Source organism: Salmo salar, chromosome ssa10 (assembly GCF_905237065.1).
Source record: "Salmo salar chromosome ssa10, Ssal_v3.1, whole genome shotgun sequence".
Lineage (NCBI taxonomy): Eukaryota > Metazoa > Chordata > Actinopteri > Salmoniformes > Salmonidae > Salmo > Salmo salar.
The window spans coordinates 47,158,286-47,184,102 of NC_059451.1; the positions used below are offsets into that span (position 1 = coordinate 47,158,286).

General features: G+C 46.3%; 1 protein-coding gene across 1 annotated transcript in view; it reads left to right on the top strand.

Annotated features, from left to right (window-relative positions):
- LOC106560529 (phosphatidylinositol 3-kinase regulatory subunit gamma) overlaps positions 1-25,817 on the top strand; it is a 376,411-nt gene that overhangs the window by 289,678 nt on the left and 60,916 nt on the right. The window lies entirely within an intron of this gene.

Sequence of the window (25,817 nt, forward strand, 5' to 3'; positions counted from 1 at the left end):
ATGAAGGGGAAGAGACAGGTTAAAGAAGGATTTTTAAGCCTTGAGACAATTGAGACATGGATTGTGTATGTGTGCCATACAGAGGGTGAATGGGCAAGACAAAAGATTTTAGTGCCTTTGAACGGGGTATGGAAGTAGGTGCCAGGCACACTGGTTTGTGTCAAGGACTGCAGCGCTGCTGGGTTTTTCACGCTCAACAGTTTCCTGTGTGTATCAAGAATGGTCCACCACCCAAAGGACATCCAGCCAACTTGACACAACTGTGGGAAGCATTGTAGTCAACATGGGCCAGCATCCCAGTGGAACGCTTTCGACTCCTTGTACACCCTAGACGCTTTAGACTCCGTGTACACCCTAGACGCTTTCAACTCCTTGTACACCCTAGACGCTTTCAACTCCTTGTACACCCTAGACGCTTTCAACTCCTTGTACACCCTAGACGCTTTCGACTCCTTGTACACCCTAGACGCTTTCGACTCCTTGTACACCCTAGACGCTTTCGACTCCTTGTACACCCTAGACACTTTCGACTCCTTGTACACCCTAGACACTTTCGACTCCTTGTACACCCTAGACGCTTTCGACTCCTTGTACACCCTAGACGCTTTCGACTCCTTGTACACCCTAGACACTTTCGACTCCTTGTACACCCTAGACGCTTTCGACTCCTTGTACACCCTAGACGCTTTCAACTCCTTGTACACCCTAGACGCTTTCGACTCCTTGTACACCCTAGACACTTTCGACTCCTTGTACACCCTAGACACTTTCGACTCCTTGTACACCCTAGACACTTTCGACTCCTTGTACACCCTAGACGCTTTCGACTCCTTGTACACCCCAACCACCATAGTCGAAACATGGGTGAAATGAGGACAAACAGTAGATTACAATCTGATTGGTGGTCAGATCCCCTATCCATCTGGTGTCTGTTGTTGCTTCTCATCTGGGTTATTTTTTAACCAAAGGGCAAATAAGTCAGGAAAGGTCAGTGCATATAGCTTGGTAATGAGGGTCTATTGGTTTGACATGAGGATGAATTACCCTAACCCAGGGGGTGAATTACCCTAACCCAGGGGATGAATTACCCTAACCCAGGGGGTGAATTACCCTAACCCAGGGGATGAATTACCCTAACCCAGGGGGTGAATTACCCTAACCCAGGGGATGAATTACCCTAACCCAGGGGGTGAATTACCCTAACCCAGGGGATGAATTACCCTAACCCAGGGGGTGAATTACCCTAACCCAGGGGATGAATTACCCTAACCCAGGGGATGAATTACCCTAACCCAGGGGATGAATTACCTAATCCAGGCAAAGCTGGGACGCTACTGTAAAATGATTAGTGCTTAGTATGTCTAAGGTCAGTCAGTTTCCCATGATAAGATGAACTACTACCAATTCAATCACAGACTACTATACCCTGCTAAGTAGACCCAACCATCCACAGTCTACAGACTACTATACCCTGCTAAGTAGACCCAACCATCCACAGTCTACAGACTACTATACCCTGCTAAGTAGACCCAACCATCCACAGTCTACAGACTACTATACCCTGCTAAGTAGACCCAACCACTAGTCTACCCTGGCTTGGCCTGGCCTGGTGGAGCGTGTCTGCATGTGTGGGTGTGTATGTTAAAGAGGAGAAGACAGGATAATGACTCCATTGCAAGGCTTAGGGCAGCTCAGCAGACCCTTAATACTATCTGCAGCCCAGCCTGGCTAAGCCCCGACTCCACTAGCTTACCACAGCACAACACATGGTCTACTAATGTCAGATAGGAAGGGTTAATCATCTCTACTCAAGATAAACTGCACAATGAGTAGAAAGGGAAGGAGGGAGAAGAGGGAGAGGTGAGGGATGAAGGTAGAGATGGGCGGAGGGACAGGAGAGGGAAGGAGGGTGAAAGGTGTAAAGGGAGAGTAGAATGAAGGAGGGAGAGGAGAGAGATAAAGGGATAGGAGAGAGGTATAGGGAGGGGAGAACAAACGAGGGAGAGGGATTAAGGGAGAGGAGTGGGGTATAGGGAGAGGAAAATAAATGAGGGAGAGGAGAGAGATTAAGGGAGAGGAGAGAGGTATAGGGAGAGGGAATAAATGAGGGAGAGGAGAGAGATTAAGGGAGAGGAGAATCAGTGAGGAAGAGGTGAGAGGGAATGATGGTGCCTTCCTGACTGCCAGACAGACAGAATCATTGGAGATATGTGGAGAATCACTGTGGGGATGATGTCGAAGTCTGACCCCTGTGATGGTAATGATGTTGTGGCCACAGCGCCCGCTCTGCGCTAACAAATTAGCCTTGCTCTTACTAGCGTTGGGCAGCCCCAGGGGACTCATCCAACAGGAGGAGATATGAATCGTCCCAGAGGGGAAACACACTGCCCATCCCTGGGTTGGAAGGTGACTGACGAGGGACGCTCCTTCACTCTCATAAGGCCTGGCTGTGGATGGGTTGGAAGGTGACTGACGAGAGACTTTCCCTCACTCTCATAAGGCCTGGCTGTGGATGGGTTGGAAGGTGACTGACGAGGGACACTCTCGCTCACATAAAGCCTGGCTGTGGATGGATGTCCGTGTGTGTGTGTGTGTGTGTGTGTGTGTGTGTGTGTGTGTGTGTGTGTGTGTGTGTGTGTGTGTGTGTGTGTGTGTGTGTGTGTGTGTGTGTGTGCACGTGTGTGTGCACGTGTGTGTGTGTGTGTGTGTGTGCACGTGTGTGTGTGTGCACATGTGTGCGTGTGTGTGTGTGTGCGTGTGTGTGTGTGTGTCTGTGTGTGCGTGTGTGTGTGTGACACACTCATGACCCAACCGTACTCTTCACCTCTGCCTTCAATCACCTTTTCCCTCCCTTTATCCATCACTTCATCCCTCTCCCCTGAATCAAACACCCGGCTAGCAGGACAGAGGGAGGGGGATTTGAGGTTGTGTGCTCAGCTTGGCTCAGACAACACAGACCCTTAAAAATAACTGTCCACTGTTTCCAGATTTCTATTAAATATGACCTATAATTAATTACAATATGAGTGAAATAGTTTTCCTTCCAAAAAGAGGTAATTCATTATGTTAAAAAGCTGCTTTTATGTGTTGGAATGGTGTGGGCGTACCACAACAACAGAATGGTGTGGGCGTATCACAACAACAGAATGGTGTGGGCGTATCACAACAACAGAATGGTGTGGGCGTATCACAACAACAGAATGGTGTGGGCGTATCACAACAACAGAATGGTGTGGGCGTACCACAACAACAGAATGGTGTGGGCGTACCATAACAACAGAATGGTGTGGGCGTACCACAACAACAGAATGGTGTGGGCGTATCACAACAACAGAATGGTGTGGGCGTACCACAACAACAGAATGGTGTGGGCGTATCACAACAACAGAATGGTGTGGGCGTATCACAACAACAGAATGGTGTGGACGTATCCCAACAACAGAATGGTGTGAGCGTACCCCAACAACAGAATGGTGTGTGCGTACCACAACAACAGAATGGTGTGGGCGTATCACAACAACAGAATGGTGTGGGCGTATCACAACAACAGAATGGTGTGGACGTATCCCAACAACAGAATGGTGTGAACGTACCCCAACAACAGAATGGTGTGGGCGTACCCCAACAACAGAATGGTGTGGACGTATCACAACAACAGAATGGTGTGGACGTACCCCAACAACAGAATGGTGTGGACGTACCACAACAACAGAATGGTGTGGGCGTACCCCAACAACAGAATGGTGTGGGCGTACCACAACAACAGAATGGTGTGGACGTATCCCAACAACAGAATGGTGTGGGTGTATCACAACAAGAGAATGGTGTGGACGTATCACAACAACAGAATGGTGTGGACGTACCCCAACAACAGAATGGTGTGAACGTACCCCAACAACAGAATGGTGTGGGCGTACCACAACAACAGAATGGTGTGGGCGTACCACAACAACAGAATGGTGTGGGCGTATCACAACAACAGAATGGTGTGGGCGTATCACAACAACAGAATGGTGTGGACGTACCCCAACAACAGAATGGTGTGAACGTACCCCAACAACAGAATGGTGTGGACGTATTACAACAACAGAATGGTGTGGACGTACCACAACAACAGAATGGTGTGGGCGTACCCCAACAACAGAATGGTGTGGACGTATCACAACAACAGAATGGTGTGGACGTACCCCAACAACAGAATGGTGTGGACGTACCACAACAACAGAATGGTGTGGGCGTACCCCAACAACAGAATGGTGTGGGCGTACCACAACAACAGAATGGTGTGGACGTATCCCAACAACAGAATGGTGTGGGTGTATCACAACAGGAGAATGGTGTGGACGTATCACAACAACAGAATGGTGTGGGCGTATCACAACAACAGAATGGTGTGGACGTATCCCAACAACAGAATGGTGTGGGCGTACCCCAACAACAGAATGGTGTGGGCGTATCACAACAACAGAATGGTGTGGGCGTACCCCAACAACAGAATGGTGTGGGCGTACCCCAACAACAGAATGGTGTGGGTGTATCACAACAACAGAATGGTGTGACTGTATACCGGTCATAAAAAATATAGGAGTAAAACAATGATTGGCTCATCCTCTTCAGGAGGATAACGTCATCCTCTATGAGGAAATACCAATCATTTTTTAATAAACTGTCTGTTTGAGATACAAGTTTGAAGTGGGTTTTTTAAGTGTTTTTTTTCTCCAATTTATGCTTTAGCCATATACAAGTATATGATGAGTCAACAATTCACTTTGTCCTTCTGGCCCTGTTAGTGATTTAGACTATACTAGACTGGCCCTGTTAGTGTTCTAGACTAGACTAGACTAGACTGGCCCTGTTAGTGTTCTAGACTATACTAGACTGGCCCTGTTAGTGTTCTAGACTTGACTAGACTAGACTGGCCCTGTTAGTGTTCTAGACTAGACTAGACTAAACTGGCCCTGTTAGTGATTTAGACTATACTAGACTGGCCCTGTTAGTGTTCTAGACTAGACTAGACTAGACTGGCCCTGTTAGTGTTCTAGACTATACTAGACTGGCCCTGTTAGTGTTCTAGACTAGACTGGCCCTGTTAGTGATCTAGACTAGACTAAACTGGCCCTGTTAGTGTTCGAGACTAGACTAGACTGGCCCTGTTAGTGTTCTAGACTAAACTAGACTGGCCCTGTTAGTGTTCTAGACTAAACTAGACTGGCCCTGTTAGTGTTCTAGACTAGACTAGACTGGCCCTGTTAGTGTTCTAGACTAGACTAAACTGGCCCTGTTAGTGTTCTAGACTAAACTAGACTGGCCCTGTTAGTGTTCTAGACTAGACTAGACTGGCCCTGTTAGTGTTCTAGACTAGACTAGACTGGCCCTGTTAGTGTTCGAGACTAGACTAGACTGGCCCTGTTAGTGTTCTAGACTAAACTAGACTGGCCCTGTTAGTGTTCTAGACTAAACTAGACTGGCCCTGTTAGTGTTCTAGACTAGACTAGACTGTCCCTGTTCGTGTTCTAGACTAGACTAAACTGGCCATGTTAGTGGTCTAGACTAGGCTAAACTGTCCTTGTTAGTGTTCTAGATTAGGCTAAACTGGCCCTGTTGTGTTCTAGACTAGAATACACTGGCCTTGTTAGTGTTCTAGGCTAGACTAGACTGGCCCTGTTCATGTTCTAGACTCGACTAAACTGGCCCTGTTAGTCTTCTAGACTAGACTTGCCCTGTTAGTGTTTAAGACTAGACTGGCCCTGTTAGTGGTCTAGACTAGACTAGACTGGCCCTGTTCGTGTTCTAGACTAGACTAGACTGGCCCTGTTAGTGTTCTAGACTAAATTAGGCTGGCCCTGTTAGTGTTCTAAACTAGACTGGCCCTGTTTGTGTTCTAGACTAGACTAGACTGGCCCTGTTAGTGTTCTAGACTAAACTAGACTGGCCCTGTTAGTGTTCTAGACTAAACTAGACTGGCCCTGTTAGTGTTCTAGACTAAACTAAACTGGCCCTGTTAGTGGTCTAGACTAGACTAGACTGGCCCTGTTCGTGTTCTAGACTAGACTAAACTGGCCATGTTATTGGTCTAGACTAGGCTAAACTGTCCCTGTTAGTGTTCTAGACTAGGCTAAACTGGCCCTGTTAGTGTTCTAGACTAAACTAGACTGACCCTGTTAGTGGTCTAGACTAAAATGGCCCTGTTAGTGTTCTAGACTAGACTAGACTGGCCGTGTTCATGTTCTAGACTAGACTACACTGGCCCTGTTAGTGTTCTAGACTAGACTAGACTAGACTAGACTGGCCCTGTTAGTGTTCTCGACTAGACTAAACTGGGCCTGTTAGTGTTCGAGACTAGACTAGACTGACTCTGACCTCACTTAGAAATGAACTAATTACAATAAATCAAAGAAGAGACTGTGGATTGGCCTGTCACTGTCCAATGACAGGTCTGTAGTGGCTGACTGAATGACTGAATGACTGGGACTTGGTCTTATCATGCAGAAAGTGGCAATATCCAAATTGGCACCCTTTTCCCTAAATAGTGCACTACTTTTGAACAGAACAAAACCCTCTGAGCGGTTTTGAAAGCACCCAGTATGTTTCCAGTCCAGGGCAGCTATCTCAGCACTATTTGGTGTCATTCTGGCCAAAGAATCAGGACAGACGTTCATTAACTGGCTTAGTGGGAGAGGTTATACACCTCTAAGCCGGTTACTAAGACTTTTACTGGGGATTATGTACTGTACTGTAGCCGGGCTATGGAAATAAAAGGAGCCCTCGAAACTGACAGGAGCGAATGGTAAGAGAGAGAGCGAGAGATGGAAAGACACACAGAAAGAAAGAAAGAGAACGAGGGTGAGCTGCACACAGATGAAAATTAATGGTCCCTTGGAAAGATCACTGACAGCACAGCATATCCTCTCACTGTGTGTGTGTGTGTGTGTGTGTGTGTGTGTGTGTGTGTGTGTGTGTGTGTGTGTGTGTGTGTGTGTGTGTGTGTGTGTGTGTGTGTGTGTGTGTGTGTTATGAATGTGTATTTCTGTGTGGGGGTGCGTGTGTGCACATGTGGACGGATGGAGTGTGTGTGTGTGTGTGGGGGGGACGCGTTAGCGTGAGTGGATGTGTGAGGGGGGTTGTAGGGGGGTGATATAGGTTCCCATCAAATGCATTAGACCCTGTGGGATGATGTCTCTTATACCCTGCTGCTCTGATCAACCTGATTGTTAACCCTGCTGCTCTGATCAGCCTGATTGTTAACCCTGCTGCTCTGATCAGCCTGATTGTTAACCCTGCTGCTCTGATCAGCCTGATTGTTAACCCTGCTGCTCTGATCGACTTGATTGTAAACTGGGGGCTTTGCGGCAGGTAGCCTGGCGGTTAAGAGCATTAGGCCGCTAACCGAAAAGTCCAAGAGCCAACTAGGTGAAACATCTGTCAATGTCCCCTTGAGCAAGGCACTGAACCCGAATTGCTCCTGTAAGACACTCTGGATAAGACTGTCTGCTTAATAAGATATAATATGTTAAAAAAAAAAATCAGCCTGATTGTTAACCCTGGGCTCAGATCAGCCTGATTGTTAACCCTGGGCTCAGATCAGCCTGATTGTTAACCCTGCTGCTCAGATCAGCCTGATTGTTAACCATGGTTCAGATAAAAATTTATATTTTAGTGAAGATGATTTGTGGTCAGGCAGTTAGGTGGACTGCATATGGTTGACAGTATCTGTTAAGGCCTTATTATCTATCCATGATGCACCACACTGCTGTAAAGATAGCAAACCACTTCTGTGCTACCCAAAATTATATTTCACCCACAATATAAGCATAAAATAACTATAACCTGAGCTGCCTGTAGGTAGGCTCTGTAGTACCCAATGTTGGTAACTTATGGAACGAACCAGCTATGTGCTACCCAAAAGCAATTTCACAGACAATAACCAGAGATTCTCTACTGCCTCTAAAGCAGTCGCCATTGCTAACTTGATGGAGCCTACCACACCATTAGCAACCATCATCAGAGTCCTGTGATTCAGTTAGTAGTTACCATTAGCAACCATCATCAGAGTCCTGTGATTCAGTTAGTAGTTACTATAGCAACCATCATCAGAGTCCTGTGATCAGATGCACTCACCATTTAAAAAAAAAAAATCAGCGTATATCATTTATGTACTTTGTTTGTCTTCCCGGCCCACACACACACACACACACACACACACACACACAGAGACAGACAGACAGACAGACAGACAGACAGACAGACAGACAGACAGACAGACAGACAGACAGACAGACAGACAGACAGACAGACAGACAGACAGACAGACAGACAGACAGACAGACAGACAGACAGACAGACACACACTCATCCCTTCCTTCTCGGCTTACTGTCCCCGTCCATTGTTGCGTCGGTCGAGCCCAGTGTCGAGCCCAGTGTCCAGCCCCGTGTCCAGCCCCGTGTCCAGCCCCGTGTCCAGCCCAGACATCAATCCTCCAGACCTGAGGATGGTGCTTGCTGCTTTCCAGTGAAAGTCAGAGGTCAATGCACGAGGGTTGTAAATCTGGGGCTCCTAACAATGGCCCTCTCCGTCTGGGTGTAAATAATGACGCTATTGTGAGGGGAGAGCCGTGCCCTGTCTCCAGGCGATAAGCTCAATATAGTTATAGCTAGGGCTTTAATAGTGCTGTCTGAAGAGGCATTATCCTTTATCTGTCACAGCTTAGTGCTTACTGCCTGCCTGCCACCCCTCCCTTTCCCCCCTACACTCCCCATTTTAATTATTAATAGCTAAGCCACGACCATTTTTCCTTGTTCATCTCCTCTTTGCCAATTCACTGTCCCCCCTTGCCTCCACACACACACACACACACGCACACACACACACACACACACACACACACACGCACACGCACACGCACACACACACGCACACACACACACACACACACACACACACACACACACACACACACACACACACACACACACACACACACTCCCCTCCACCCCTTCCTATCCTGGTTCTGATTGTCTATGTAATGCTTTGTTTTATCCCTGTCCTTCATTAAGGGGGTTATATCATTGTGCTCCAACATAGTCCCCCTCCTATTGTCTTTTTCTACTCACTATTGATCCCTCAGCTGTGTGTTGGGGGTTATTTTGCGTATTGCCTTCACGCAGATGATGACCAATTAATAGGGATGGTAATAGTCTTAAGAACAGAAGGACACAGATAGACAGACACACACAGACACACACACACACACACACACAAACACACAGTGATTGGATATGGCTGCTGCTGCGGATGGTGTCTTTGCTTAGACAAGGAGGTTCTGTGTAAATGCTTTCATAATACATGATACACGTCTAATCCTGATAGTTCTCACTCCCAGGGTTGTCTAACCTTCCCTTTGATGAGCAGACATCAGCACGTTTGGCTGCCTGAATCTATTAGCCCTAATACTCTTTACCTTCTTCTAGACAAGAAGAAGACTAGCTACTGTATGTTTCATCTGTTGCATTGTGACACATATCATCAGATGCTTAGCTACTGTAGAACGTTTTCATGTCCTTTTTCTTTCTTTCATATTTATGTGAGTGAAGGGCCCAGCATGAGGGCCCAGCATGAGTGAAGGGCATGAGATGAGGACAGGCTTATGTGAGTGAAGGGCCCAGCATGAGATGAGGACATGATGTAGGCTTATGTGAGTGAAGGGCCCAGCATGAGATGAGGACAGGCGTATGTGAGTGAAGGGCCCAGCATGTGATGAGGACAGGCATATGTGAGTGAAGGGCCCAGCATGAGATGAGGACATGATGTAGGCTTATGTGAGTGAAGGGCCCAGCATGAGATGAGGACAGGTGATGTGAGTGAAGGGCCCAGCATGAGATGAGGACAGGCGTATGTGAGTGAAGGGCCCAGCATAAGATGAGGACATGATGTAGGCGTATGTGAGTGAAGAGCCCAGCATGAGATGAGGACAGGCGTATGTGAGTGAAGGGCCCAGCATGAGATGAGGACATGATGTAGGCATATGTGAGTGAAGGGCCCAGCATGAGATGAGGACAGGCGTATGTGAGTGAAGGGCCCAGCATGAGATGAGGACAGACGTATGTGAATGAAGGGCCCAGCATGAGATGAGGACTAGGCTTATGTGAGTGAAGGGCCCAGCATGAGATGAGGACAGGCGTATGTGAGTGAAGGGCCCAGCATGAGATGAGGACATGATGTAGGCGTATGTGAGTGAAGGGCCCAGCATGAGATGAGGACAGGCGTATGTGAGTGAAGGGCCCAGCATGAGATGAGGACATGATGTAGGGGTATGTGAGTGAAGGGCCCAGCATGTGATGAGGACAGGCGTATGTGAGTGAAGGGCCCAGCATGTGATGAGGGCAGGCGTATGTGAGTGAAGGGCCCAGCACGAGATGAGGACAGGCGTATGTGAGTGAAGGGCCCAGCATGAGATGAGGACAGGCGTATGTGAGTGAAGGGCCCAGCATGAGATGAGGACAGGCGTATGTGAGTGAAGGGCCCAGCACCAGAGATGGTTGGTTCTCAGGCAGCACGTTTCATAATGTTTATACAACACAAAGCAAGACTCAGAAGGAGGAAAATCTTAACAAATGAAGGCAGCGCTGCTTACATCATCTCTCATATGTCACATTGGTGTGAGGGGAACTGGAGCAGATGTCCCTCTCTCTCACTCTCTCATCCCCTCTCTCTTTCTCTTCCAATCCACCTCTCTTTTTACCACTCTCTCCTTCTCTTTGTTAACCCCCTCTCTTTGTCGTCATCCGCTCTCATCCTCAGTCTTTCTTTCTCATCATCCTCTCAGTCTTTCTCATCCTCCTCTCTCATCCTCTCCTTTGCGTCTCTCTCCCTCTCCCCCTCTCTCCCTCTCACCCCACTATCTCTCTCCCTCTCCCCCTCTCTCCCTCTCACCCCGCTATCTCTCTCCCTCTCCCCCTCTCTCCCTCTCCTCCCTCTATAACTCTTTATCTCTCTCACTCTATCTCTTTCGCATGAACAGAAGGGCCACTGACACTCTCACACACACTCACACACACACTCTCACACACACACACTCACACTCACACAGAACATGAGGGACCCACTGATGGTTGTCATTCACTGATGAGAGCACAGCATTCCAGGCATATGTGCATCTGGCAAATGTCACAGTGAAATATGGTACATCATTGTCATAAGTGTTGGGTTGATTTTACCCTTGTGAGGGCTCAACTCTTCTGACAGGGGGAGGAGGGAGGGGACTGGGGGTTAAAAGAGAGGGCAGGGAGAGGAGGAGGCAGACAGGGAGGATGAGTGCAGAGATGGACAGGAAGACAGACTCTCAGACAGAGACAGACACCCCACTGACATCCCCACGTATCTAGTAAATTAATGTAGCCAGGCCTATCTATCTATCTATCTATCTATCTATCTATCTATCTATCTATCTATCTATCTATCTATCTATCTATCTATCTATCTATCTATCTATCTATCTATCTATCTATCTATCTATCTATCTATCTATCTATCTATCTATCTATCTATCTATCTATCTATCTATCTATCTATCTATCTATCTATCTATCTATCTATCTATCTATCTATCTATCTATCTATCTATCTATCTATCTATCTATCTATCTATCTATCTATCTATCTATCTATCTATCTATCTATCTGCTGTAGCTGTTACCCAACATATAGTCAAGCAGGCGATTGGGTATAGTTGGACTTGTTTGAACAATGGACTACAGACAGACATGCTGATGGTGGCTTCTTCAAGTGCTATCAGGCTATCACTCTCTCTGCTGTACTCCCATCTCACCCCCCATGTCATCCTCAACTCCCACACCCTACCACCCCCACTCAGCAGGAGTGTCTGGTCTTCCAGGCCCTAAATCTAACCCCTCCATGCCCCAGATCTGTCAGGGGGCTGTGGATAGTGCTACCAGCCCAGCAGGCACCACCGGTGGTAGGAGTGGTAGTCTGGTAGGTCGGGCCCTGCTTTTCTCAGATCACAGTGCTGCCTCTCTCTCTCTCCATTCAGGGTCTCAGGGTCCTGGGCTCATCCCATTAGCTGTCTGGTTTCCTCCTGTAGAACCAGACAATGTGTCACAAAGCCTGCTTTACTGTTTGCATAGTGAGTGGAGGCAGGCAGGGACCTTATGGGAAATACTGTTCATTGAACGAGATTAGTGATTCCTACAAGTATAATAGGGAAGGGGGGAATATTTGAGAGGACATTCTCTAAATACTTTCCTCACCCCTAGTTTGATTGAATATTAAATACTTTTTTGGGGCATGTTTATTTTTATGGGAAATTAGCCTGGAAGTTTCATTTACGGTTTGTTCATAGTTTTGACCCTTTGTCTAAAAGACTGACTTCCAGATGAAGAAAACAACAGCTCTAAGTATTTCTTCACTGCTGGCTGATTCTGGGTTAATGCTCGGTCTGTAGTTCTGGGAAAATATCATGTAACATGTCAGAGATTGTGTTGTTTTTTCTTAACTCACAGAGGTATTGTGATGACTCAAGTTCTCAGATTAGTCTGTTAAAAATTGAATCCCATGTTCCCCAGCATCAAAGGGCACTGTGTGTGTGTGTGTGTGTATTTCCCCATCAACAATGGCTCAAAAGAAGCAGTTAGTGTGTGTTTTTATGTTTCATTAAGACCACAGTCAAAGTTATTATATCAGTTCATCACACTCATGTGTACTGCTCACTCCTCTCTCTCCTCTCTACCCCTCTCACTCTCCCCCTCTCACTCACTCCTCTCTACCCCTCTCACACACCTCTCTCTCCCCCTCTCACTCACTCCTCTCTACCCCTCTCACACACCTCTCTCTCCCCCTCTCACTCACTCCTCTCTACCCCTCTCACACACCTCTCTCTCCCCCTCTCACTCACTCCTCTCTACCCCTCTCACACACCTCTCTCTCCCCCTCTCACTCACTCCTCTCTACCCCTCTCACATACCTCTCTCTCCCTCTTTCACTCACTCCTCTCTCTCCTCTCTACCCCTCTCACTCTCCCCCTCTCACTCACTCCTCTCTACCCCTCTCACACACCTCTCTCTCCTCCTCTCACTCACTCCTCTCTACCCCTCTCACACACCTCTCTCTCCCCCTCTCACTCACTCCTCTCTACCCCTCTCACATACCTCTCTCTCCCTCTTTCACTCACTCCTCTCTTCTCTCCCCCTGTCACTCATTCCTCTCTCCTGGCTCCACTCCTCTCTCCCTCTCTCCCCCTCTCTCTCCCTCTCTCCCCCTCTCTCTCACTCCTCTCTCCCTCTCTCCCACTCTCTCCTCTCTCCCTCTCTCCCCCTCTCTCCCTCTCTCCCCTCTCTCTCACTCCTCTCTCCCTCTCTCCCACTCTCTCCTCTCTCCCTCTCTCCCCCTCTCACTCACTCCTCTCGCCCCCTTTCACTCAGGCCCCTCTCCCCTCTCCTGGCTCCACTTCCTTCTCTCTCTTTCCAGTTTTCTCTCATGCTACCCTCTTTTCTCTCCCCTCTCCCCTCTTTCTCTCTCCCTCCCATCCCTCCCTCCTTCCCTCCCTTCTCCTCTCTCTCTCTTTCCTTCTCCCGCCCATCTCTCCCCTCCCTCCCTCTCTCCGGGGCTAAGTAAATGAGTAGTGAGTGTAATCTCCAGGCTGGTCGGCTGGCTGCCAGAGGGCAGAAGAGAAGCCTGCTGGGCTGCCCCCCCCCCTACCCCATCAGCTGACCTGTCCTCTATTAGTGCTCAGCTGGAGCACACACACACACACACACACACACACACACACACACACACACACACACACACACACACACACACACACGCACATGCACACGCACAGGCACAGGCACACGCACACACACACACACACACTAGGTTTGTAATAGGTCTACTAGGTTTGTAATAGGTCTATAGGTCTGTATTTCTGCCAGCTGGTGTGTCTCCGTATATCTAGAGGCCCTCTTATAAGCTCCTCTACATGTCTACTCCAAAGTCTGCCAGACGCACGCCACACACACGCAGATACACACACACACATGTTCCAGTTTGGTCCATCTCCTCTGATAGCGTCCTCCGCTCCAATCTGCCCCAGGGCAGGGCTTTTATGCTACATTTACACTGTTCAAATCCACACACTATCATCCATCATGTTGGGCAAGGGCAGTCACACACACACACACACACACACACACACACACACACACACACACACACACACACACACACACACACACACACACACACACACACACACACACACACACACACACACACACACACACAGACACACACATACACACAGACACACACACACACACACACACACACACAGACACACACATACACACAGACACACACACACCCTTCCCTGAGGCCACCAGTCTGGTGTTGCCACTCGGACTGGTGATTCATCTGCTCGCTGCCCATTGGGTCTGAGCAGGAAACAGCTGCTCCCTCTGATAAGCCCCCTGCCACCCCGGGCCTGGTCCCGGGCCTGGGCACACACTGTGTGTGTGTGTGTGTGTGTGTGTGTGTGTGTGTGTGTGTGTGTGTGTGTGTGTGTGTGTGTGTGTGTGTGTGTGTGTGTGTGTGTGTGTGTGTGTGTGTGTGTTGATTAACACATATCGTTGTCAAAACCACTGATTCGGCACTCTGAGGGGGCACTCTGTACTTCATTGTGTGAAACGGTCTGGTCAGGCGTGAAGCTGCCTTAAAGGGGCAGTGACCCACTGTGGCTAACACTCTGTCATGCTGAGCTGTGCTGTGTAAGGCCCCTACAGTGGCACTGATATAGCAAATTGTGAAAAGGCTTTAGAGTTTAGGCACAGAGAGAGAGACAGAGAGACTACTAGAATCTAAAGTCAAATGTCTACTGTTTGCTGATGATCTGGTGCTTCTGTCCCCAACCAAGGAGGGCCTACAGCAGCACCTAGATCTTCTGCACAGATTCTGTTAGACCTGGGCCCTGACAGTAAATCTCAGTAAGACAAAAATAATGGTGTTCCAAAAAAGGTCCAGTTGCCAGGACCACAAATACAAATTCCATCTAGACACCGTTGCCCTAGAGCACACAAAAAAACTATACCTTCCTCGGCCTAAACATCAACACCACAGGTAACTTCCACAAAGCTGTGAACGATCTGAGAGACAAGGAAAGAAGGGCCTTCTATGCCATCAAAAGGAACATAAAATTCGACATACCAATTATCTGTCTAAAAATAGTTGAATCAGTTATAGAACCCATTGCCCTTTATGGTTGTGAGGTCTGCAGTCCGCTCACCAACCAAGAATTCACAAAATGTGATAAACACCAAATTGAGACTCTGCATGCAGAATTCTGCAAAAAATATCCTCTGTGTACAACGTAAAGCACCAAATAATGCATGCAGGACAGAATTAGGCAGTTAATTATCAAAATCCAGAAAAGAGACGTTAAATTCTACAACCACCTAAAAGGAAGCGATTCCCAAACCTTCCATAACAAAGCCATCACCTACAGAGAAATGAACCTGGAGAAGAGTCCCCTAAGCAAGCTGGTCCTGGGGCTCTGTTCACAAACACAGACCCCACAGAGCCCCAGGACAGCAACACAATTAGACCCAACCAAATCATGAGAAAACAAAAAGATAATTACTTGACACATTGGAAAGTATTAACTAAAAAACTGAGCAAACTAGAATGCTATTTGGCCCTAAACAGAGAGGACACAGTGGCAGAATACCTGACCACTGTGACTGACCCAAACTTAAGGAAAGCTTTGATAATGTACAGACTCAGTGAGCATAGCCTTGCTATCGAGAGGCCACCGTAGCCAGACCTGGCTCTCAAGAGAAGACAGGCTATGTGCACACTGCCCACAAAATGAGGTGGAAACTGAGCTGCACTTCCTAACCTCCTGCCCAATGTATGACCATATTAGAGACACATATTTCCCTTAGATTACACAGATCCACAAAGAATTCAAGAACAAACACAATTTTGATAAACTCCCATATCTATTGGGTGAACTACCACAGTGTGCCATCACAGCAGCAAGGTGTGTGACATGTTGCCACAAGAAAAGGTCAACCAATGTAGAACAAACACCATTGTAAATACAACCCATATTTATGTTTATTTATTTGATCTTTTGTACTTGAACATAATATGACATTTGAAATGTCTTTATTCTGTGTAATGTTTACTGTTAATTTGTGTTGTTTATTTCACTTTTGTTTATTATCTACTTCACTTGCTTTGACAATGTAAACATATGTTTCCCATGCCAATAAAGCCCTTGAATTGAATAGAGAGGGAGAGAGCCAGAGGGAGAGAGCCAGAGGGAGAGAGACAGAGGGAGAGAGACAGAGGGAGAGAGACAGAGGGAGAGAGAAAGAGGGAGAGAGACAGAGGGAGAGAGACAGAGGGAGAGAGAAAGAGGGAGAGAGACAGAGGGAGAGAGACAGAGGGAGAGAGACAGAGGGAGAGCGACAGAGGGAGAGAGACAGAGGGAGAGAGAAAGAGGGAGACAGAGAGACAGAGGGAGACAGAGAGACAGAGGGAGACAGAGAGACAGAGGGAGACAGAGAGACAGAGAAAAAGAGGGAGGGAGGGAGGGATTAACCCTCAGGGTCCCTGAATGAGAATCTAAGACAGACCTAGAGCTGTTGAACCAAACTGAAAGGGAGAGAAGTGTGTGTAGGGCTACATGCTAACATGCTAACAGTGTGCGTTTGCCTGCCTTCTTCCGTTTGTCTGTGTTTGTGCCCGTGCCCTGCCAGTTGGGCTGAGCCTCCAGCTGTGTTAAGCTCAGTGTATCAGCCGCTCTCACTCTAAATCCTTATTAAAACTCCCATATTCTACCCCATCTATCCTATTAGACACACCCAAACCTAGAGGTGAGAGCTACTGAATGTTTTCTGTGCCAACACATATACACACACACAGACACACACACACACACACACACACACACACACACACACACACACACACACACACACACACACACACACACACACACACACACACACACACACACACACTCCTCACCCTTCTCTCACCTCCCTTACACTTTATTCACACTCTGTCTCTCTCCAACCCTTTCTCCCATGTTTGTTAGCAGTTTCTGGGCATTAGTTGATGGTAAGTGTACAGGATCTTAATTCGATCACCCTGTTGCAGGATAACTTTCTTGCAATGCACAACATTTTAAACGCGTAGTATATTTGAGGTTTAAAAAGGATTCTGAAGTTTGTCATTACCACTGAAATATCAGACTTGATTTTCCCTTACAAAAAATGGATCAACCCCTTACATAAATGTCCACTAATTATAATCCAGATAAAAATTCACATTTCCTGTTGCTGCAGAATCATTTTCCTGCTGTAGCAAACTGGCTCAAATTAAGATCCTACATCTGTACATGTGCTTTTACACTTATGAAGACATGGTTGCAGTGGTTCCATCCCATATCCAATGTCCTCAGTGACTTACCCATGTACACTGGTCTTGTGTGGCTCAGTTGGTAGGGTTGTGGGTTCAATTCCCAGGGCCACCCATATGCTAAATCTATGCACACATGACTATAAGTTGTTTTGGATCAAAGTGTCTGCCAAATGGCATATATTATAATATGTACAGTATCTACTGTATGTGTCTTAGTCAGGTCTTTTCACTGCCAAACTACTGGCATTGTATAAGAACCGTCCCAGCACTTACAGATGCCACATTCACTCTAAATGCCTCTGGAGTCTCTTTATGATGTCACCACCACTGATTACTCAGCCAGAGTGAGTGGAGTGCTACAGGTCTGAGAGGATGGCTGACTGCCACTCACTCTCTCTAATTCACAGACTTAGGAAAGAGATAGAGGGAGGAATGGAAAGATATAAATACAGTTGAAGTCTGAAGTTTACATACACTTAGGTTGGAGTCATTAAAACTAATTTTTCAACCACTCCACAAATTTCATGTAAACAAACTATAGTTTTGGCAAGTCGGTTAGGACATCTACTTTGTGCATGACACAAGTAATTTTTCAAACAATTGTCTACAGACAGATTATTTTACTTATAATTCACTGTATCACAATTCCAGTGGGTCAGAAGTTTACATACACTAAGTTGACTGTGCCTTTAAACAGCTTGGAAAATTACAGAAAATGATGTCATGGCTTTAGAAGCTTCTGATAGGCTAATTGACATCATTTGAGTCAATTGGAGGTGTACCTGTGGATGTATTTCAAGGCCTACCTTCAAACTCAGTGCCTCTTAGCTTGACATCATGGGAAAATCAAATGAAATCAGCCAAGACCTCAGAAAAACAATTGTAGACCTCCACAAGTCTGGTTCATCCTTGGGAGCAATTTCCAAATGCCTGAAGGTACCACGTTCATCTGTTCAAACAATAGTACGCAAGTATAAACACCATGGGACCACGCAGCCATCATACCGCTCAGGAAGGAGACGCGTTCTGTCTCCTAGAGATGAACGTACTTTGGTGCGAAAGTGCAAATCAATCCCAGAACAACAGCAAAGGACCTTGTGAAGATGCTGGAGGAAACAGGTTCAAAAGTATCTATATCCACAGTAAAACGAGTCCTATATCGACATAACCTGAAAGGCCGCTCAGCAAGGAAGAAGCCACTGCTCCAAAACCATAAAAAAGCCAGACTACGGTTTGTAACTGCACATGGGGACAAAGATTGTACTTTTTGGAGAAATGTCCTCTGGTCTGATGAAACAAAAATAGAACTGTTTGGCCATAATGACCATCGTTACATTTGGAGGAAAAGGGGGGAGGCTTGCAAGCCGAAGAACACCATCTCAACCGTGAAGCACGGGGGTGGCAGCATCATGTTGTGGGGGTGCTTTGCTGCAGGAGGGGCTGGTGCACTTCACAAAATAGATGGCATGATGAGGAAGGAAAATAATGTGGATATATTGAAGCAACATCTCAAGACATCAGTCAGGAAGTTGAAGCTTGGTCGCAAATGGGTCTTCCAAATGGACAATGACCACAAGCATACTTCCAAAGTTGTGGCAAAATTGCTTAAGGACAACAAAGTCAAAGTATTGGAGTGGCCATCACAAAGCCCTGACCTCAATCCCATAGAAATTTGTGTGTGCAGAACTGAAAAAGTGTGTGTGAGCAAGGAGGCCTACAAACCTGACTCAGTTACACCAGCTCTGTCAGGAGGAATGGGCCAAAATTCACCCAACTTATTGTGGGAAGCTTGTGGAAGGCTACCCGAAACATTTGACCCAAGTTAAACAATTTAAAGGCAATGTTACCAAATACTAATTGAGCGTATGTAAACTTCTGACCCACTGGGAATGTGATGATAGAAATAAAAGCTGAAATAAATCATTCTCTCTACTATTATTCTGACATTTCACATTCTTAAAATAAAGTGGTGATCCTAACTGACCTAAGACAGGGAAGTTTTACTAGGATTAAATCTCAGGAATTGTGAAAAACTGAGTTTAAATCTATTTGGCTAAGGTGTCTGTAAACTTCTGACTTCAACTGTAGATAGAGGGACACATGGAGTAGAGGAAAGAGTGGAATTAGGGCAGAAGGTTCCATATTGCTGTCAACGCTAAGTACAGTATCTGCTCTAAATACTGTATCTCCATGGTGACATATGGCCCTTTAGCCTGATTGGCTGGGAGTGAGAGGCCTGACCGGGACTTAGGCCAGCGGCGGCCAGTCAGAAGGCAGGTTGAGGTGGTGACCTGATGCCACCTGGTGTAATCACTTCCGGCGCCGACAGAGATGGCCGCCTCGCTTCGCGTTCCTAGGAAACTAAGTAGTATTTTGTTTTTTTTATGTGTTATTTCTTACAATGTTAACCCAGAAAATCTTAGGTTTTATTACATACAGTCGGGAGGAACTATTGAATATAAGAGCAACGTCAACTCACCAATATTACGACCAGGAATACGACTTTCCCGAAGCGGATCCTCTGTTTCGTCCACCAACCAGGACAATGGATCGGATCCCAGCCGGTGTCCCAAAACAACGACGCCGTTGAAGGGGCAGATGGAGTGGTCTTCTAGTTAGGCTCCGTAGACGGGCACATCGCACACCGCTCCCGAGCATACTACTCGCCAATGTCCAGTCTCTTGACAACAAGGTAGACGAAATCCGAGCAAGGGTTGCCTTCCAGAGAGACATCAGAGACTGTAATGTTCTTTGTTTCACGGAAACATGGCTCACTCGAGACACGCTATCTGAGTCGATACAGCCAGCTGGTTTCTTCACGCATCGCACCGACAGAAACAAGCATCTCTTTGGTTAGAAGAAGGGCGGGGGTGTATGCCTTATGATTAACAAGACGTGGTGTGATCATAACAACATACAGGAACTCAAGTCCTTTTGTTCACCTGACTTAGAATTCCTCACAATTAAATGCCGACCACATTATCTACCAAGAGAATTCTCTTCGATCATAATCACAGTCTTGTATATTCCCCCCAAGCAGACACATCGACGGCCCTGAAAGAACTTCATTGGACTCTATGTAAACTGGAAACCACATATTATGAGGCTGCATTTATTGTAGCTGGGGATTTTAACAAGGCTAATCTGAAAACAAGGCTCCCCAAATTCTATCAGCATATCGATTGTGCTACCAGGGCTGGCAAAACCCTAGATCCCTGTTATTCTAACTTCCGCGACGCATATAAGGCCCTCCCCCACCCTCCGTTCGGAAAAGCTGACCAAAACTAAATTTTGTTGCTCCCAGCCTATAGACAGAAACTAAAACAGGAAGCTCCCGCGCTCAGGTCTGTTCAACGCTAGTCCAACCAATCGGATTCCATGCTTCAAGATTGCTTCGATCACGTGGACTGGGATATGTTCCGCATAACGTCGAACAACAACATTGACGAATACGCTGATTCGGTGAGCGAGTTTATTAGCAAGTGCATCGGTGATGTTGTACCCACAGCGTCTATTAAAATATTCCCCAACCAGAAACCATGGATTGATGGCAGCATTCGCACAAAACTGAAAGCGCGAACCACTGCTTTTAATCAGGGCAAGGTGACCGGAAACATGACCGAATACAAACAGTGTAGCTATTCCCTCCGCAAGGCAATCAAACAAGCTAAGCGTCAGTATAGAGACAAAGTAGAGTCGCAATTCAACGGCTCAGACACGAGACGTATATGGCAGGGTCTACAGTCAATCACGGACTACAAAAGAAAAACCAGCCCCGTCGCGGACCACGATGCCTTGCTCCCAGACAGACTAAACAACTTTTTTGCTCGCTTTGAGGACAATACAGTGCCACTGACACGGCCCGCTACCAAAACCTGCGGGCTCTCTTTCACCACAGCCAACGTGAGTAAAACATTTAAACATGTTAACCCTTGCAAGGCTGCAGGCCCAGACGGCATCCCCGGCCGCATCCTCAGAGCATGCGCAGACCAGCTGGCTGGTGTGTTTACAGACACATTCAATCAATCCTTATCCCAGTCTACTGTTCCCACATGCTTCAAGAGGGCCACCATTGTTCCTGTTCCCAAGAAAGCTAAGGTAACTGAGCTAAATGACTGTAGCACTCACTTCTGTCATCATGAAGTGCTTTGAGAGACTAGTCAAGGACCATATCACCTCCACCCTACCTGACACCCTAGACCCACTCCAATTTGCTTACCGCCCCAATAGGTCCACAGACGATGCAATCGCCATCACACTGCACACTGCCCTAACCCATTTGGACAAGAGGAATACCTATGTAAGAATGCTGTTCATCTATTACAGCTCAGCATTTAACACCATATTACCATCCAAAATCGTCATTAAGCTCGAGACCCTGGGTCTCGACCTCGCCCTGTGCAACTGGGTCCTGGACTTCCTGACGGGCCGCCCCCAGGTGGTGAGTGTAGGTAACAACATCTCCACCCCGCTGATCCTCAACACTAGGTCCCCACAAGGGTGTGTTCTCAGCCCTCTCCTGTACTCCCTGTTCACCCACGACTGCGTGGCCATGCACGCCTCCAACTCAATCATCAAGTTTGCAGACGACACTACAGTGGTAGGCTTTATTACCAACAACGAAAAGACGGCCTACAGGGAGGAGGTGAGGGCCCTCGGAGTGTGGTGTCAGGAAAATTACCTCGCACTCAATGTCAACAAAACAAAAGAGATGATCGTGGACTTCAACAAACAGCAGAGGGAGCAGCCCCCTATCTACATTGATGGGACAGTAGTGGAGAGGGTGGAAAGTTTTAAGTTCCTCGGCGTACACATCACGGACAAACTGAAATGGTCCACCCACACAGACAGCGTGGTGAAGAAGGCACAACAGCGCCTCTACAACCTCAGGAGGCTGAAGAAATTCGGCTTGTCACCAAAAACACTCAAAAACTTTTACAGATGCACAATCGAAAGCATCCTGTTGGGCTGTATCAGCGCCTGGTACGGCAGCTGCTCCACCCAGAACCGTAAGACTCTCCAGAGGGTAGTGAGGTCTGCACAACGCATCCCCGGGTGCAAACTACCTGCCCTCCAGGACACCTACACCACCCGATGTCACAGGAAGGCCAAAAAGATCATCAAGGACAACAACCACCCGAACCACTGCCTGTTCACCCCGCTATCATCCAGAAGGCGAGGTCAGTACAGGTGCATCAAAGTGGGGGCCGAGAGACTGAAAAACAGCTTCTATCTCAAGGCCATCAGACTGTTAAACAGCCATCACTAACATTGAGTGGCTGCTGCCAACATACTGACTCAACTCTAGCTACTTTAATAATGGAAAAATTTATGTAATCAATTTATCACTATCCACTTTAAACAATGCCACTTTATATAATGCTTACCTACCCTACATTACTCATCTCATATGTATATACTGTAAATACCATCTACTGCATCTTGCCATCTTGATGTAATTAAATGTATCACTAGCCACTTTAAACAATGCCACTTTATATAATGTTTTCATACCCTACATTACTCATCTCATATGTATATACTGTACTCTATACCATTTACTGCATCTTGCCATCTTGATGTAATGTATCACTAGCCACTTTATACAATGCCACTTTATATAATGTTTTCATACCCTACATTACTCATCTCATATGTATATACTGTACTCTATACCATTTACTGCATCTTGCCTATGCCGTTCGGGCATCACTCATTCATATATTTCTATGTACATATTCGTATTCATTCCTTTACACTTGTGTGTATAAGGTAGTTGTTGTGAAATTGTTAGGTTAGATTACTTGTTAGATATTACTGCATGGTCGGAACTAGAAGCACAAGCATTTCGCTACACTCGCATTAACATCTGCTAACCATGTGTATGTGACAAATACATTTGATTTGATTTTGTGGTGGAGCCGGGTATTTTAGCTTGGCTAAGCGACACAATAATCATTGTTAAAGAGACCTCTTCCTCTTTGCCTCTTCATCTCTCTGTCTCATACCTCTATCAACTCATCCAGACCCTTGATCCCGCTATTTCTGCCCTCTGTCTCATACCTATTTGAACCCAGGACTAGGCTTGTGTGATATACCGTTTATACCGTACACTGGGGTATTTCAAAATACCGACGGTATGATTTTCAATACCATTAAAAAAATGAAAAGATAAATGATCTCCAGAAGTCCAGCTATTCATTTGGTTTGCTAACTTGCTAGCTAAGTGACTAGATATCAAGATCAAGCTTCTTGGTTACAGCAGAGACATTCAATACTCTCCTGGATCAAGATCCCTATTGCTTAATTTTTTATATATATATTTTTTTACAATTGCTAACAAGCGTTTACCTATACTTAAGATACTTTTACTAAACTCTTAACACAGCAACACACCCACATCACACAATTAACCCAATAGTTAATTTTCTGCCACATTTTGTTCATTAAATACTAACTCTACATTTCAAAATGCAAAAAAACTACATACACTAACTCTATCAAAACACGACAAACCCGACTCAATATCTAATCATTCTGTCAAAACACTAGCACATGTTTTCTATCCAAGAGGAACATATAGTCAATCATAGCACATCGACTTTCAAAATACTAACAGATAATGGCATTACAAAAACTGCATTACTTTTCATGTTTCAGTTCTACCTGCATACATACAGTAGACAATATGAAATCTATTGTTTTTTATAATTCAGTTTCCTTTTACTGTAAACCACTCTACATTTTTTGGTTGAGTGTCGAATGTGTTTTTTGGCAACATACTATCTAAAAGTGAATGAGTCGTCTTTACTTTATAGAATGTACAGTAGAGAAAAATAGAAAGTGACAGAATTGCTGCAGTAAAAGCTTTATTAGCAACATGAAATTGCTACCAGTGATCAACAAAAAATCCAACATACATGGCCATTGGTTCCAAATGTGTAAAAATAAAACACAATTACAGTAAAAAAGGCACAGAAGGGAAAAAACACAAACATTCTCAGTCCTGTTCTAATCTATATGATCTTCAGCATTTGGCTACATGTTCTCGTCCACCTCACATCTTATGTCGTCTCTCGCTATGCACCTTGGGTAGAAACGCTTGGCATGTCTTATCCACCCCTGGCATGTCTTATCCACCCCTGGCATGTCTTATCCACCCCTGGCATGCCTTATCCACCCCCGGCATGTCTTATCCACCCCTGGCATGTCTTATCCACCCCTGGCATGTCTTATCCACCCCTGGCATGCCTTATCCACCCCTGGCATGCCTTATCCACCCCTGGCATGTCTTATCCACCCCTGGCATGTCTTATCCACCCCTGGCATGCCTTATCTACCCCTGGCATGTCTTATCCACCCCTGGCATGTCTTATCCATCCCTGGCATGCCTTATCCACCCCTGGCATGTCTTATCCACCCCTGGCATGCCTTATCCACCCCTGGCATGTCTTATCCACCCCTGGCATGCCTTATCCACCCCTGGCAGTCTTCAGCTGAGATGTCTCTGTAGCCGGCATCCATTGCATCCAGGAGGGACATTTGGTCATGTGGCCGATGATCATACACTTTCCACCTCCATGCAGAAAAAAATCCTCAATGGGGTTGGGGAAAGGCGAGTAGGGGGGAGGAAAAGGGAAACCATTCTTGGATGGGCTGCAAACCAGTTTGTGATTGCATGTGAATGGTGGAATGCTACATTGTCCCATGCAATCACAAATGTCCTCATGTTTCCTCCCAGCTGTTCCCTTTCTGCTTCTGGCACCAGTTGTTGGTGGAGGTCATCTACAAACAAAAGAAGGCGCTCGGTGTTGTAGGGACCAATCTGACATTTCTGCAGGACCAAACCAGCACTCAAGATTGCAGCACACGTGATATTTGCTCCTCTCAGACCCGGCACATCAACGGTGGCCCTTTTCCCGATTACGTTTCTTCCCTGCCGATGTGTTTTTGCCAGGTTTAAACCCTGCCTCGTCTACATAAATTATTTCATGTGGGGTCTGATTAGCCTCCAACTCCATGACTCTCTGAAAGAAATCAAACACAGTATGTGTAAATGCTTTTCACTATGTCCTACTGTATGTACTGTAACCCATGTTAACATGTAGAGTAGCATAGTGTCATACTGTATGTACTGTAACCCATGTTAACATGTAGAGTAGCATAGTGTCCTACTGTATGTACTGTAACCCATGTTAACATGTAGAGTAGCATAGTGTCCTACTGTATGTACTGTAACCCATGTTAACATGTAGAGTAGCATAGTGTCCTACTGTATGTACTGTAACCCATGTTAACATGTAGAGTAGCATAGTGTCCTACTGTATGTACTGTAACCCATGTTAACATGTAGAGTAGCATAGTGTCCTACTGTATGTACTGTAACCCATGT